We start from the raw sequence: 17,459 nt of genomic DNA on the forward strand, positions 1-17,459 counted from the left end.
GATCTGTCAGAGACCTGCTACGGGTTTGTTCATGTGTGGGGTATTCCTACACATCCATAGCTCTCTACAAAGTCCCAGATACCAAAAACCATTGCCGCGTGTGTGTGCGCGCATGTGTAGGAATCTCCCATGTGTGCACAGGTTTCTGGCAGATCAGGAGCATGATAATTAAAGAAGGTGGCACAGAAGTGGAGAGAGTGTGAGAGATATATTGCTGGGTTGAAGTTCCTCTTTATGGATACACTTTCCTGTAATGGCCTGTTAAATAGAAAATATGTGTAAAAAAAATAAAAATAAATCCCAGGGTTTGTGTCGTGACATGCAATTAAACACACAAATGTTTCCATACCTGACCACGAGACACAATGGCAAACACAGAGTAACCTTGATTTTACCCAGTGCTAAAAACAAACATGGTCTGGCAAGAGAGCCAAGGCCAACTGCTTCTCACCTACCGCAAAAACATTGACAAGTGCTAAAAAAATAAATAAAAAAAGGTTAAAGCTCTAAGCCATGGGCTAGACATCCCTTTTTGTTTTCCTGATAGAAACAAGATATGGAGACAGCTCGTACATCATGTTCATTCAGGCAGTAGGTCTCACCATGCCAGCTGTACAGTGCTCTGCCAAAAGGCAAACTATGGAAAACGTGTGGAAAATCTTCCTTTGCAATTTTATACAAAAGCAGATCAGGAAAACAAATATAGGTCAAAGTTGAGCTCATCTAAAGTAGAAGTAAATTTTTAATATTTGGATTTTTCATTTTTAATGTGGTCCCCATATTCAGGATGGGACTTTACATGCAATTTAAATAAGTGAATCCCTACACCTGCATCTTGTTTCATCTCACTTTATTATACATCTCCAAGAATGATATTACAAAGAAAGTCTCACGTTTGAACACAAAGGGCCTGATAGAGGAACAAACAATGATTCGCTCCATTTATGTATTTTATTGTAAATAAAAGATGGTTTTTAATTGTTTTATCTGATCAAAAAAAATAAATCGGCCAACTAAATGGATTAAGTAAATAATCGTTAGTGCAGCCCTACTGACCACCCTCTAAGAATACTAGTCATCTGACCATCTTGGTTCTTAAATATATTTGGACCAGAAGGTCAGAGTGAAGACTGAACTCGACATCTGCAAACTGGTTCCAAGTCAGTGGCTCAGAGTATACGTAAGCCAATGGATCAGCAAGGTTACCAAACAATTAACATTTTTAGGAGGACAGTTCAGCAATGGAAGCCAGCATATTCACTGAGTACAAGTTTCCGTTTACAACCCCATCCTATCCATCCAAAACATTGAATCTATAGCATACACAACTTTTTCTAGTCATCACAGTAGGAGTACATTTATGTTCTAGTGTGGATAAAGTAGCAACCATTAGAGGGCAATCAGACCGACAGGCATGGTCCAACCATCCTCAGACTTTTACAGTATACTGGCCAACAGTTCTCTATACATGAAATGTCACATTATGTGGTGTTTAGTCTATGCAGATGAGATGATGGCGTCAAGCTGAGGAAACCATTTATTTGTTTAGGAGTACCTCAAGATTTTCTTAACTGGCTTCAGAATCACTATGAGGGAAGCAGTAGAAGCAGAGCAGGGACTCTGCAGAGATATAAAATCCGCCACCAGAAGAGCAAGCCCAGCAGCAGCGCCAACTACAAATTTTTTATTTTGACCTTACCTTCAGTCCTGATGACAATGGTCACCAGGGCAAATGGAAAGGGTGAATCAGCAGGGACACACAAGCAATAAAAAAAAATAAAAAAATACTAGGGATGTCCTGATACCGATACTGGGCATTTTCAGGAGTACTCCTCAGAATGCCACGATGCTTAAGGCTGATACTGGCCCTTTACATTTTTGAAACAGATTGGCTGCCGAGATCCTGCACATGTGGGGACCTGGCAGCATGCTGGGGACCTGGCGGTAGGTGTCCATGGCAGTGCCTGTCCGACCTCATATCTCCTTCTTCTTGGCACATGCACAGCCAAGGACAGCCAGGAGACATCTGTACCCTGCCCTGACGCAAACGCAGCCTGGAGACAACTGTACACTGCCCTGGCCAGACGCAAACGCAGCCTGGAGACATCTGTACCCTGCCCTGGCGCAAACGCAGCCTGGAGATAAACTGCTGTAACATCCCTAGTCTGTATTGTTTTAGAAAACATTTCACATGTCCCTTTAAAAATTGGTAATTGGTATCGGCAAATACCTGAGGGAATGTACTTGTACTTTAAAAAATGGTATCGGGACATCCCTAACAAATACTATCCAAAAAGAAAATTTTGGCTTTCGACATACTTTAATATACAATTACACAGAATTCCAAAAGTGAAAGTGTATACAAGTATGGACATGCAGCATTTGTAACATTAATAAAGCCCTCATGACATCCAAGGAACACATTTGGTATCTGTTTATCACACAAATTATGTACAGAATGTGCTCTACCTACTTTATCAACAGCAATTCCATGATCCCCGGAATGTCTTGAGGAACAAGCAGAGCCCAAACCACTAACTTAGAGGAATGTCCAGCATCTGTGCATGGCAAGTGTTGTCCTGTCACTGTTAACTAATATAGTATTTATTATGTGTTACGCTTAAGACATAAGTTTATTCTGTTTTATCCGTTCACTATGTTAAGTCATCACTGCCACAATGCCAGTGGCTAACCTGAAGAAATAATATGAACAGACATGCAAGGTGCCAGTCTACATGCAGAGGAAACCAAACTTTAGTTAGGAGGGTACAAAGCATAGATGGTTTCCAAAATCTATCTAGGTTCAGATATCGGCGATCCCGGGGCGTGTGACCCTGGGAGTTACCCATGGCTCTCCCCGGAGACTACAGTAGATGAAGAAGAAACACTTGTTGTGTCTGGAGCATGACTTTGTTGCTCTCCACCATGATTTAAAGACAAAACAGAATGTAGGTGGCTGCTGTGGATTGTCTGGAAGTGGAGAAGGATGCATAGCTGTAACATGTTTGTCACTACTGCATTCTGTGCACTTGATAACTTTACAGTCTTTAGCAAAATGATTATAAGAAGCACAGCACCTATAGCATACTCCACGTTTCTGGAGAATCTCCCTGCGCTCATGTATAGTCTATGCCCTCAGCTCACAACATTTCTTAAGAGGGTGAGGATTCTTGTGAATAGGGCACTGACCATTAAGGTCTTTATTTCTATCACTTAAATCACTCTGGTGAGTAGGAGAGGATACGGGAGGTGAGATGTCTGTACATATAAGGCTAGGTTCAGATATCAGCGATCCCGAGATGCGTGTTCCAGGGCCGCACGATCGTGCATGATTGCACACAGCGATTGTAGCATGGCCCCATTGAGTTCAATAGGGGTTATATCCGCGCAGCAATCACTGAAAAAATTATTGCCGTGTACTTCTTTTTACACCGCCCGGATTTTTGAACCGTGATCATGCGTGATATCGCGGCAGGAAACCGCGCAATCTGCCTGGTGCGACTGGGGTGCCAGTGCAATCTGCGGTAGTGGGCGATCTATGACCGAGCGGCAATCGTGCACGAAACTGCGCGGTGACAGATCGCCCTAGTGTGAACCTAGCCTAAAATGACTGACACTACCTCTCTGTAGTTTACCGAGATAAACCTGACCTGTCTACATGCAAGAGGATATTAGGGGTGTGGTAATTTTTGCAGCACATGAAAACCACTTTTTTTTATGTTATTGGGGATTTGTCATTTAGCCAATTTACATGTTAAGTAGGGATGTCCTGATATCTTTTTTTCAAGACCAAGTACTTTCCCTCAGGTACTTGCCGATACCACTTACCAATACTTTTTCTTAAAAGGGACATGTAAAATTTTTTCTAAAACAATATAGAGACTAAATGATTTTAGGGGAATTTCTTAATAATTATGAAGAACTGTAACTCAGTCCACGATTATTCAGCAATGGGGAAGTACAAGTATTCGTAAAAATGCCCTGTATTGGGACATCCCTAATATTAAGGCTCCATTCACATCTATATTTCAGGTGCGATTAGGGATTCCTGTGCCTGGAACTTACAATTTCCTGCAGCAGGAATCCCAAATTGCACCTAAAAAGATTGTAAACGCTCATAGGCAGAGCCCTCATTATCTTGTCTTGATTTGTATTGCAACTGTAATGTCTTCCTTATATTGTAAAGGGCTGTATAAATCCTGAATAATAATAATAATAATATTAAAAGGTGTAAATGGAGCCTAATTAGCTCCAACAAATACTGTGGATATAGCGAGCTGCCACTGGGCCAATAAATGTAGAAGGCACCAGAGACCTCACTGTGGGCTTCTTGTTTCTAGGAAAAGGACTACATTCTCTGTAATAGTATACCGTCCTAAGCTGGGAAATAAAGAAAGCTACCCTTTTCAATGCAAAATCTTTGAAAATCACTTTAAGTGGATTTCACTGAACAACACAGGACCCAATTTAGCACAAACTACAAGTGTGTGAATGAAAAAAATTATATGTTTCAGTTAGACATACTTTAAATGTTGAGAATCACAGATTATTGTATTGCATGTGTTCTACAGCGTTGGAAGGGTGAAAGACCTTTTTCATATTACTACGGTAGTATCACAAGAACTTAAGTGAACTCCCTTTCTTGAAACCATGTGGATTTCCTGAGACTTCTAGGACTGCAATGAGTGATGAAGGAAATCCCAGCTAATAAAAAAAAATTAAAAAAAAACAAACAAACATACAGACCCAAATAACAAAGCACTTGAGAAAAGTTAGATGAGTCAATGTAGTGTCTTACTGTTGCAACGTTTGCATTGGAAACATGTGGTTCATGGTCTTTGAACAAAGCCCTAACTGCACCTAAATGTAATTTCACCTACACCAGTCGCAGTGCCCCCCAGATATTCTGGATGATTTACAACACAATAATCCTACCTTAAAATGTAGACATTGGCCAAGGGCAAAGAATTAGTTCCACCCAGTGGCTCCCGCTTATTTGTGGCCTCCATACTCCAGTCCTGCCCTGCTTGTGCTCAGAACGGATTGCATGTAGCCATTAGTGCGGTCACTTCCTACAAACACCTGGGCAGGTATCCCTTTTCAGACTAAGAGGAGTACAGTGCCATTTATACCTGTCCTCCCAAAGCGGTACTACAATGCACTAGGTAGTTGTGAATGGGAATCGAAGGCTGAAAAGATTGCCTGTATCGCATTGTCCAATCCTGAGTATGAACTAGTAGTGTTGGAAGGGATTCTGTGAGCCTGAGGAGGAGCTGTTACACTGTAAACATTAAAAAGGAGAATTATGGGCTGAAATGGCAATAATTTTAGGGCCATTAAATCACTGCTAACATTAAACTGATGAGCAATAAAAGTGTTTAAAGCATCGCCTATTGTCAATTTTCAGTGTGGTCGTTCTTTGCGATTTTGCAGGCACGCTCAATTTTAAGGCTTGACATGTTCGGTGTCTATTAACCCGACGTGACCCGTCTTTTGTATTTTACCAAAAATATATGAGTAAGAATAGATGTTTTACAAACACAACGTAGGGGGAAACTTTCGAGAAAAAAAAAAAAATTAGGGTACTTTTTCATTATACAGTAAAAAAAAAAAAATAACCCCCCCCCCCGTGGTGATTATATACCACCAAAAGAAGGCTCTGTGTCCCCCAAAACTTTCCAGAGTGAGGGAAATCCTGTTTCAGAGAGTTGCCACACACTTATAACAAACTCTGTATTAACTTCATATTAGAATTGAAATGCAGTAATCAAAAACAAATTAAGACAAATAGGCACACAATCGTTTCCTGGATAATACATGCCGCAGGTCAGCAAAAAAGTTAGTACAAAAAGGTTTGGACTCCCGCCACGCCTCCAGATGTCGCTGCAGCAGCCGCGTCATCCCTAAATTTTACCTTTGGGGGTCACCACAACTTGGCAAATATTACCAAGGGGTTGAGAACCACTGCCCTAGAGGATGAGGCTGAATTAGTTTTATTTTTTCAGGAATGCTTCCCTTTACTTTTACCTAGAAATCTGACAAATGACACTTCCTGTCCCTGGGTGGCTACCTTCACTCTTCCACTGTATCTATAGAAGGAGCCTTTATTCATCTCCATGGAAATTAAATGAATGTAGCCATCACATCTGAACTGGTAAGCTGCAATATTCTACATGTCTCTTCGTGGGTTTAGTTAGGCTGGGCATGTTCTTTTGGTTACACAGTTTAAGTCTTGTTACGCTGAAGAAAGACCCATTGTTACTCTAAATATAAGGAAGTTGCCCTGACCTAAACAGATGCCAAAACGCAATGTTTACCTACATTCCCAATCTAATGTCTCTCCCGGCAAACTTACAATAGTTACATAATCACTTTCCTCTCTTATATACAAAAAAAATGTACATAAAGAAGGATGCAAGTTTATCGCCAGCCGTGCTAGGATATGACGCAACACTGAACAGCCAAATTTAACCTCTTCTCAGATTAGAACAGAAAATATAAATGCAAATGTCTGAACTCTTACTACAATTCACTCTACTGAATGTACATGACTGAAAATGTAAATATACCATATCCTGAGACAGATAAATAGGATAATAATACTAACAATATTACATTCAGAAGGTACAATATTCCAAGTATAGGTTGGTGTACAAAACTCTAAATGTGTGGGATCTCCTATAATCCAATTGGATGAGGTATGAAACTGAATAAACCATTTCTTTGGCCCCCGTTCAGACTTGAGCATTTTGCAGAAAAACCCCTGTTGCTGGAAAATGTGCATGAGCTACTTTTTGGCAGATTAAAGCGCTTTTTGGTGCCATAGGGAAATGGGAAACTTTGCATGAGAAAACGCTCAGGTGTGAATAGGAGGCCATAGAAATTAATAGGATTCCTTGTTTTGAATGTTTTGTCGTGATTAGCTTTGATCAACAAAATGTCTAGGTGTGAACTGAGCCCTATTAATCTTCTACATCAATAATACACATCCTTAAGGTATATGGGATGGCCTTCCATTGTTTTATCTTGTCTTAGAATATAAACAAACTTTATGCTGCTTTTGGCCACATTCCATGAAAATGAGTTAGTGAAGAAACATCAGACACAGTCCTTGATCTACAGCCTACCTGGCCATTGCCACCACGATTCTTATATCTGTGAACCCAGAAGTGCTCAGAGCCGAGTGCTTCCAGGTTAATTCACTAATCTTCCACCACTCTCTATCCTGAATCCTCCTAGTAGTTCTGGGCTCACAGAGAGGCAACCCCAGAGCTGATGGAGTTGGATTTGCAGTGCTTGTTTTTTCCTTGGGCGGCTGCCAAAAATCAGTAAGGTGGAGCGCACAATCCCTAGAGAGAACACTCAGGGACTAGCTTGATCAGAAGTCTGACCCTTTCCACCACCCCCAATCACATTGCACATTTCCACTGACTTGACTTTGTGTTTGGGAGCTTCACTTAGAAATAAGGCACAAGAAATGAGGAAAGAGGGAGAAACCACAGATGAAAGTGACTGGTTGCATTACAGTAAGGCCCTGGGTCATTACTAAGTACAGGAGCGCCATGCAAGATAACAACTGTCTAGTAGCAGATTTTATTTTTTTGTTGCCCACATTTAAATTTTTTTAATTGGGGAAAATATATTACACATTGCGCAAAACAAAGGCCACTCTCGGTGGAAGAAGGATGAGGGGGTCGTACAAAAACACAATGAAATTTCTGTGCTGGCAATCACAGGCATGGAAACGGTTTTAAAACTAAACAGTCGTTAATACTTACTGGTGTAAGATCATGTAGCTATTTTAGAGTGTAGGGAAGTTAAGCTTCAAGGATATTTTAAGATCTTAAAAAGTGGGGAGTCCCACATTAAAAGAGGAAATAACATGTAATATAATCTAGGACCATCTGTTGCATGAAAAGTGTTTTCTTTCAGACATACAATTGTAACCCGTCACATTATGACAGTTAGACGTGTGTTGCCTTTACTACAGCCATGCCAATAAAAGCTACAGGTTTCTGTGTACAGCAAAGGAATGTCACCGTTTCTAAATGGCTGACCTCCCCTGTAAATCCCCGTGAATTCTAACATCCGAGACGGTACGTCAATTGTGGGAGTTTGACAAAGAAGAAGTTTGTGAGTGACTTTCTTTCTCGATAACTTAGTCAAATCAGTAACTTGATAGAATTATCTGGTGTTGAGATGTCAGAGGCGCTATTCTGACTAAAAGTAAATTTCCCCATGTTAACCATAACACCCTGTGCTGCCCTAAATGCTCAGTTCATGCAAACACTGAAACTTCACTGACTTCATTATCTAAATAAAGACTATAATGGGGGAACAAAATATGCCTTTCCAAAAAAACAAACCAGTGCATTCTATTGAACATTAGAAAACTGTGCACCTTTGCGCAACTCTTTATTTTGATGGATTTTAGCTATTTTCATTGCATCATTATTCCTGCGGCTGTTTGCATTGGAACTCAGACATGACTTCCAGTTACTTCCGAAGTCCTGTGTAGGAGGGTCTTCCCGCTATGGTCACATGATCAATTCAACAGCATAATGAGAGAAGACTGCTGGGAACAGTAAAGCTGGCCAAACACTAAGGGGGCTATTCACAAAGCTAGCTGAAGGAGTAGACGTAGCTCCGGCTGATCCTTTGGCAAGCTTTGGCCGCCGGAGACCTTCGGTTCAGTTGAACCGAAGGGCTGCTGTATGGGCTATTCACAATAGCTCGTACAGCTCCCGATGGCAGCCGAGCCGAAAGCATATGCTTTGGCTCGACTGAGCCGAAGTGACACCCGCAGCAGGGAGAACGGCCTCTTGAAGGCTGCCTGAACGCCTCACAAATGACAGCTGGGTGGAGCCAGCTGTAATCTCATGGCTGCCTCCGCCCAGTTGTAATGAACGTTCAGCATCCCCAAATGACCTGGGGGTGCTGAACTGTCATTAAACAATGACAACTAGGCGGAGCCGGCCATGTCACAGCCGGCTCTGCCCAGTTGTCATTCTTTGGCCAGTACCTGCTAGAAGACTCTAGTAGGTCCCAGTCAATAGGAAACAGTTGGGCGGAGCTAGCTCCACCCAATTGGTTTTTTTTTCCCTTTTTTTAAAGAAATATTTTAAAATGTATTTATTTACATTTTTTAAAATGTTTTCTACTTTTTTTTTGTAATTGATTTCCTATTCTGCTCGGTACCACGGAGGTACCGAGCCGAATGCCACTCGGAGGCATTCAGCTATTCACTCATAGCCGTTAGGGGCGACCGGCAGCGAGTGAGCTCCCGGAGCTTCGGCTCAGCCGATCCAAATGTTGGATCAGCTGAGTCGAAGTCCTTCTGCTCAGCCAAAGTGCGGCTGAATGCAGCCGATGTATGGCTGAAAGCAGCTGTACAAGCCTGAAGTGAATAGCCGAACGAACAGTGTTCGGCTCACTTTCCTTCAGGTGGGTTTATTCACTCGGCTGCCTTCAGCAGCTTTGTGAATAACCCTGTAAAAGACTGCCTTTGTTCAGCCTGCAAGTCCCCTCCACCGGGCTATTGTGTATCGAGACTGGAGCTCATTGGTTGCAGTGAATGTTCAGCTGACAATTTTTGGCCCACCTCCTTTGACAAAAGTCCATTAAGTAATTGACCTTTGTTGAGTCGGCGGGCATCCTTTAGGTTGTCATTTAAACAATTTAGAGTAAAATTTAAAGGGAAGCACAGTAGCTCAACTGTAGCCAAGCAGCAACAAGGTCCTGGTTGCTACCCAAAGACGCAATTTGCAACCGGGTTTTAAGACACATTGATGTTTAGCCTGAGTACTCTTGCACTGGTTCTATATTCATGCTTACAAATCTTGAATTGCACTTCTGGGACCCAACAATAAAAACATATTAGGCACTACAATGTTCATTTAAGTGAAAGGAATATGCCACCTAGTAATGGGAACACTATGTGATGGGATCTCATTACCTTAACATCTTACAATGAACTCTGGCACAAACTGAAAGAAGGACAAACAGCAGCTGTGGGTGAGGGTTTGTGTCTCCTGGCGTATCAATGTGTACTTTTACAGCAGGAAACAGAAATATTTTACATGTAAGCAATTGGGATGTTCTGAGTGCACAAAGGATAGTCATATGAGCAAAACACAGATTTATGGTTTTATTTATTCCAGGAAACACGCCAGAATAAAAATATTATAAAAAGGCATTCCGTGCTGTATGTGAAATGGCATTGCTGTTAAAATGTAAAGAATGCTAATAAACCACAGGCATATCTAAAGCCATAATGTAGCAGAGGTGACATTTTAGAATATTTACAGCACCTACTGTGCAAAAAACATTTTTTTATACAATACACATAGGTGTAACATATTTTATATAAATTATATAAATTTGTTTTATAAAAGTGTTTTGATGTGTAGTTCCTCATTTTCAGAATGCCATAGCTAAAAAGGCCCTAAGGATGGAATAGATGTGGCTTCTCGTTTCCTGCAGAGATCCTGCTCAAACCTTTTCCGACTATAGTTTATTGATGCCTAGACCAAATATGACAGCATCTCTATGCATCACTTGACAATAACTCTATGACTGACTTGCCTACCTATTAAGGGAATATAAAAGCTTTTTTTGTACAATGTTTTAAAAAAAGAACCTGCTTAAATTGAACACAGAAAAGGGAAGTGTACTGGAAGGACTAGAACCCTAAAAATTTTTATATTCCCTCAATTTTTTGCAGGGGTTATGCACAATAAACACACATGCCCAGTAGGGTGCTCAGTAAGTTAGGATACACACCGTCAGAGAGAGCTGCATTAGACGGACTGAACTGGAAGGATGGAGGACAGGTATCGGAGATACTTTGCATACAGAAGCAGAGACCCAGTGATGACATCACCGGATTTAAAATAAACTACGTAACGAGCAAAAGGTACAGGATCACGATAAGTGCCCTCAACATACTCGGGCACATTTAACTATATTGTTCACATTTTCATTACCCGCCGCCAGGCTTCCTGATTGGCTGGGAAGTCGTCTCCATGGGCTCCAAGGAAATCTCCCTCTGACCGGAAGTTCCGGTATTGGGGAAGGTATCGGAGCATTTGGGCAAATACTCATACAAGCCTATATACTCTGTATCGGCACCGATACCCTACTAGTATTGGTGCATCCCTAATCAGAACATTTGATAACATCATTAGAGACTCAACAAATGTCCTTTGAAATTTCGGTTGAAATTAACATTCAATTTTGGAATTAATGGAGTTTCTCCAAACGAAAACTACATTCAGTGTTGGAATTTAATTCGTTCAAGAAAGATTTACCACTCTGCTCCTGTCCTTTTTTGGGGGAACTATCGACAAAATCGATCGTCGTTTTGATACCATTAAGCGTTAGAAAATCAAACAAATGCTCCAAAACACATTTTTTCCAATTCTAACTGTGTATATCCAGCTTTGGAGCAGAGAGTTCTCTTCATACCTCCTGCTGTACCTCTGTGATAGGAAGTGAAGGGGAAGCTCCCGACAAGACATGGGAAAAAAAAAAAAGGGGAACCCCCCAAAAAGAAAAGGGGGAAAAAAAAAAAAAGAAAAAAAAAAGGTGGACAGAGGTTTCATAAGTCTTATTTCAAAATTTTAAAGAGAAGGGTTTCGGCGTTTCATGAAATGTAACTTTACGTTAGATAAAAATGACATATTTCATGAAGAGAACTGAGCATCTGAATAATATACCGATTTACCAAAATGTATCTGGCTTCCCACATGCACTATTTACGGACACTTTCAGATAGTAGTAAATAAACTTCCACTATCTAAATATGGCTTCTGCTTTTATGATTGGACTGATTGCAATGGACGATGGACAATCCTGCTCCCCTCAACAGGCTATAGGGCATAAAATGCAGTTAAATAAATGGGATTTAAAAAATAAAAAAAAAAAGTGATTTTATTTAATAAAAAATAAATATATTGTGTTTAAAATAAGAAGCATTTCCTTTAGAGGAAAATATGCAAAACAGAAAAACTGGCCATTCTTCAGCTTGTGCAAGTTTCATAACTGGTCCCAAATGTGTCAGCGCCGGCGACTATACAGGCAGAGTAACATCACAGTCAATGTGCCTCTTAAATGAAAGTGTCTGATGCAATAACCGCTCTGTCTTCCCATAGCAACCAATATGATTCTCCCATTCTTCTTACCATTATTTCACTCGCTACCGCGTGACAGTAAACTAAAGGTTAGAAAAAAATAATTCAAACATCTACAACCTCTTCCATTTCCAGAATATAAAAACATTAATGGATTCCTTGCCTCTATTCTCATTGTAACTCAGAGTCTAAACCTCTACAATGTTGTACATATTACCCAGCATCATTGATGGAAGTTTAATACTCACAATAAGCAATTATAAATGTGCATCTATCTTGTCCTTTCTCCAAGTGAATTCAGATGTGTAGTCATTCAGTAAAAATAGGGCCACATTTTAAGCTGGCAGTACATCAGTAGAATCTCACGCAAAAATGCTCATTTTCAAGACATTCATTCGATTTTATAATGGTCAGTGGGGTCGAATCGATGTTTGGTCTTGACCGTATGGACAAGGAAAATCAAAAGGAGGAGGATAGAAAATGTCTGTGAAGGATCTCATTCATCCAGGTCATGGTAGATCTGTAAAAAATAAGCCAAGGCAACTGGACTTCAATTCAATTCTGAATTGAGAAAGTTGGTTAGATGACCAGTGAAACGTCTTCAAGAAAAATACAGCAAGTCCAGTTGCCGTGACTTATTTTTTACAGATGAGGATAGAAAACTTTCTAGTTTGCTATGTGAACAAACTGAGTGCTAACGGTAAATGTGATTTTGGTTCAGAATTTTTTTTTTTTTTTAAATCATAGATATTGTAATCTGCCACACACCAAAGAAACCTGTCTGGGATCCCATGCAAGTAGCAGGTCTTTAACCCAATGATGGTGAAATGGAACACACTGATGAACAATTTCCAAGGAACATTCAAACAGTGTTTGGCCAGCTTTAGGCTGCCCACCATTTCTGCAATCAACTAAAAAGGGCTCTTTAGGACCACGGTGGAGTTCTTAGACCCCGTCTACAGTTCTATTATAATACCACAGCTATTTACTTTGGACATTCTCCAAGAAATTTAAAAAAATCCAACGTCTGTTAGAAGGGTGGAGTATTTTTTATTATCTTTGAAGATAAGATATGCCTCAGTTAATGATGGAGATGTTATTGCTTTTTATACAGAACAGTAAGACATTAAAAATAAAACTGGGTTTATGTGTTTGTGAAAAGCGCAGATACAGAGCAACCAATCCGCCGATGTCATCTTTAATCTGACAACTGAAACTGAAGAATCATCAAGGCTGACTGACTGCCACATAGAATTATTCCCAGGACAAAAAGAAAAATGACAGACACTTCCTAAAGGCTTTGACTTAACGTTATCTCAGGTCCTGAAAGGTTGGCTAGGGACAGAGCCTGGTGTCATAAGTATGCTGGCATGCAGGTGCCAGGACAAAGCAACAAAGATTTTGCCACAGCCACACTTTTCTGGCATTATGGCCGTATTAGAAAGTACTGCACCAAACTCATGAACAGTGGTCCTGCTATTTCTGATGAATGTGACCCAGGTAGTTCATGTGCGTGAAACTTTTGCATTCTGACATATCAAGAAATATCAGTGATAAGAAAAGTGAGAGTAATGAAGACCTCTTCAACATTGGAGTATATTGTGTCACAGATACAATTCTGTCTGAGACAATTCTGCAACAGAGTCATATACACCTTACAGACAGTTACATGAATCTGTCACAAGTAGCACTATTTGTTGCCAGACACTCTTTATAAATTCCGGGGACTGTGTCTCTACCACACTAGTAGCAATTTGAGGATTGGGAAAGTGAGACAAAGCACCCAGCAAAAACCCATGCATACACAGGGAAGAGATGTAAACTCCATGCAGACAGTTTCTAGCTGTGATGTCCACCGTGGGTTACTCAGCGGGGCTGGACAACTTCCAGGAGACAAGTATCCAATAATGGATATTTATAGACTATTACATATTTATTGAGCATTTTATATTTTATGCAAGAAAGGTTCACGTTAATCATCTTCACAATTGTGATTTAAAGTCGTGCTGAATGAAAATCCATCCATGCTCCACATAATAATTCCAGAATTCCAACATGTAGAATGACAAAATCAACACATCAACATATACGTATGTAAACCACCTGACGGACTTGTTTGAATTATGAGACATCTCCTGGCAAAGCAAATTAATTCCACATGATACTGAATCATCGGGTAAGATGTCATTTTCTCAATATTCACCTTGAACCTAGTATAGTTATGTTATTTACTGGTCACTCAAAGGGGGGGATTTATCTAAACTGGAGCACACAGAATCTGGAGCAGTTGCCCATGACAACCAATCAGCATCTCTCTTCATTTTGCTTAAAAAAGATTTGAAAATGAGACAGAGAAGCTGATTGGTTGCAGTGCAAATCAGCTCCAGATTTTGTCTGCTCCAGTTTTGATAAATTCCCCCCAATGACTTTTCGCCTTTAACTTAATGGCAAAAGTCAGACACGTTGAACAAAGACGACTCTATGTACTAGTGCATGGAAGGTACATTTTATTTTAAAGTTTTGGATATAGAATGCAAGGGTCAGATCAGGGATGCACAAGTATTATAGAATTCAGTAGCCAGCAAAATGTTGTTTTTGTTTGTTCTTAGGATTCTTCTTCATTCATTCATTTAAAAAGAGAAGCTATTGTTATGTGAGCTGGTATGTTAATACAATGACCCCATCTGCAGCCATCAGAACTTAATACAACCGATTTGTTGATGTTTTTTAATACAAGATTTCCTAATGAAACCCTTGAAGCAAATAAAAGGTATCTTATTTAAACTTTAAATAAACCATTTACTTTTTCTTAACCCAAATTAAAAACGTTTTCTCCCTGTTCTTCATTTTTTTATGTATTTGATTTATTTCTAATAGTTACAGTTCACATGATTGTTTAAAGTTTTCATTCATGTTGTTTATGCAGTACTTCCAAAAAAAGCATAAAAATAGATAATTTATTTTCTAAATGGAACCTAATCAGGATATACATATGGGAAGGTGCCTGCTCCAGTACTGTCACCATAATCCATTCTGACACCTGATATACACAGGCTTGTTCTAGGTCAGCGACTCATAAGAAGTAAAGGAAGGATAAGCACGATGGTTCCAAGGACATGCAGCTTCAAAAATAAGTCAACAGTGGCAGCTCCCATATTCTAATCCTAACAGGCTAATCCCTTTAGTTCCCATTCACACCACTGGACTGTGGTAATAGGTGGGGTATGTGTGTTGGAATGACACAGTGGGATTTATTCTGCATGGCACCCCAACACACCATGCCACCGAGGGTGGTTTGCAATGCACGGTAATGGACTGTGTGTTGTGGTCCACTGCACTACAGAAAATAGTGCATTCACTTTTTTGGCCACGTCTTGGTGCAATAAAGCCAAAAGGTTTTTACGCTATTTCATATGCTGATTAAATCGCTTACAATGGATGCCGCTTCTTGATGTTTAAAAGTTTTAGCTTCCTGCACAATCAGCTGGTCCCCTGAGCCCTGGTCCGGATATCCTGTTTTATGGCTCTCTTCCCTTGCAGGAATCTATGGTGTTACCCTTGTGTGTGCTAATGAGCAGTGCGTCTTCACAAACACACAGGCACAGCATGGCAAGCCATTACCCTGCTCCCTTCTCTAAGCTTATAGATGGGCAGCTGCTGGAGACTGATCTGTCCCTTGTGATCTTGTACAGAACAGAAAGTTCAGGGAAGAGGAGCTGAGAGAGTTGGAGCTGTTCAGAAACATGATGACTGTAAACACGTGGGCAAAAATATAAAGAAATACTTTAATGGACAATTTATAAAATAGTTTGAGCCAGATTATTGAAAAAGACAGAGTTTAATACTAATTTATGGCAGTCTATTAAAATGAATGGACATACCTTAACCCATTGCATGGTATAATGCACGATATAAACATGTGTGCACTAACAAAACCCAACAGTGTGAATGGGGCCTAAAACCCATACTCACAACACACATGCTGCTCTATACTACCCAGGAGGTCAGTGGTTGGTTGTCATAGAAACGTGGGGCATGAACCCCACTGCCCAATGGGTTGTATTGGAGTTCTCTCTCTCCCATTAACACACCCTGAACTCGAATCAATTACAGGGTGTGGGGCAATTTGAAGAGGAAGTCTCAGCATTCACGCTTCTACATCTGAAAGGTATGTTTTACTCTAGAAAGATCAGAGGAGCCGAGAAGGAAAAGGTTTCTTTTTTTTTTATGTCTAATCGTGTACTTGTCCTTTAACATGATCATCACCATTGTCTCCATTGAACATTAATAATCACTTATAAAATTGTTGGCCTTTTTCCCTACAGAACCCCAAAATATGACATAAGCCATGTGTAAACATTCAGTCTGTAGTCCTTTGTATCTATGTCACAGAGAGAAGTCTGTATGCCCCAATACAGGGGCAGCCGGCATTTCGGTCATTGCCCATAGTGGCTGAAGACTCTCAGACAGGAGAAGCGGTGGAGGTAGAACTTCCAACGAGAGAAGTCACATAGTTAGTCAGGTTGAAAAAAAGACACATGTCTATCGACTTCAACCTATAGAGATATGGGGGGGGCGGAGCCTAAACAGAACGTTATGCCCACAATAACCCACTGTTGATCCAGAGGAAGGCAAAAAAGCCCTATAATCTAAAACACAGCAAATACAATTCAAGAAGAAGCAATCTGGTAGGTATAGGAATGTTACTACAGGTGGATATACACAAAGCAATCTGTGACTGAATTATGTATAAACAATCCCAAAACAAATGATTCATCATCCAATAAACTATGAAAGGATGCAGCACATACTGTATTGGTTGAACCTACACTCCATCACAAACATTCCACTGAAAACCATCATTTATGTGACCTGTATTATGATCTGTACTCAACACAAACACAGATGATCGTTTCATTGATCAGAGGCGATTGACAAAATTCCACAACAGCCGACAGACTTGCCAGAGTCGATATCAATCTTGAGCTTACTAAATCATTTGAAATTACAATCAGTTTTCTGAGACACACACACACATATATATATATCCGATCGATCAGAGGCAATCAACAAACTACCTCAATAGCCAAAAGACTTAGCAGAGTCACTATTGATCAAGATCTCACTAAATTGATAGATTGAGGGGGGTCTATGGCTTACGATTCTTATTCAGTTTGATCATTTTAATGGCATGGAATGATCATATCGGTACATGTATAGCAGCCTTAGGACCAAACAAGACCAGGAGCTCAGCTTATATATTACAAGAAGAAATCATCCAGCTTCCCAGATGCTGGGAGACCTGTCCAATCCTGAGCACCTATTGCT

General features: G+C 40.3%; 1 protein-coding gene across 1 annotated transcript in view; it reads right to left on the minus strand.

The window, feature by feature from the left end:
• The window catches only part of FNIP1 (folliculin interacting protein 1), a 90,843-nt gene that overhangs the window by 73,150 nt on the left and 234 nt on the right, over positions 1-17,459 (minus strand). The gene's annotated exons all lie outside the window — the stretch shown is intronic.

The sequence above is a fragment of the Nanorana parkeri genome, unplaced genomic scaffold (assembly GCF_000935625.1).
Source record: "Nanorana parkeri isolate BGI_ZX_2015 unplaced genomic scaffold, ASM93562v1 scaffold95, whole genome shotgun sequence".
In the NCBI taxonomy this organism is placed as follows: domain Eukaryota; kingdom Metazoa; phylum Chordata; class Amphibia; order Anura; family Dicroglossidae; genus Nanorana; species Nanorana parkeri.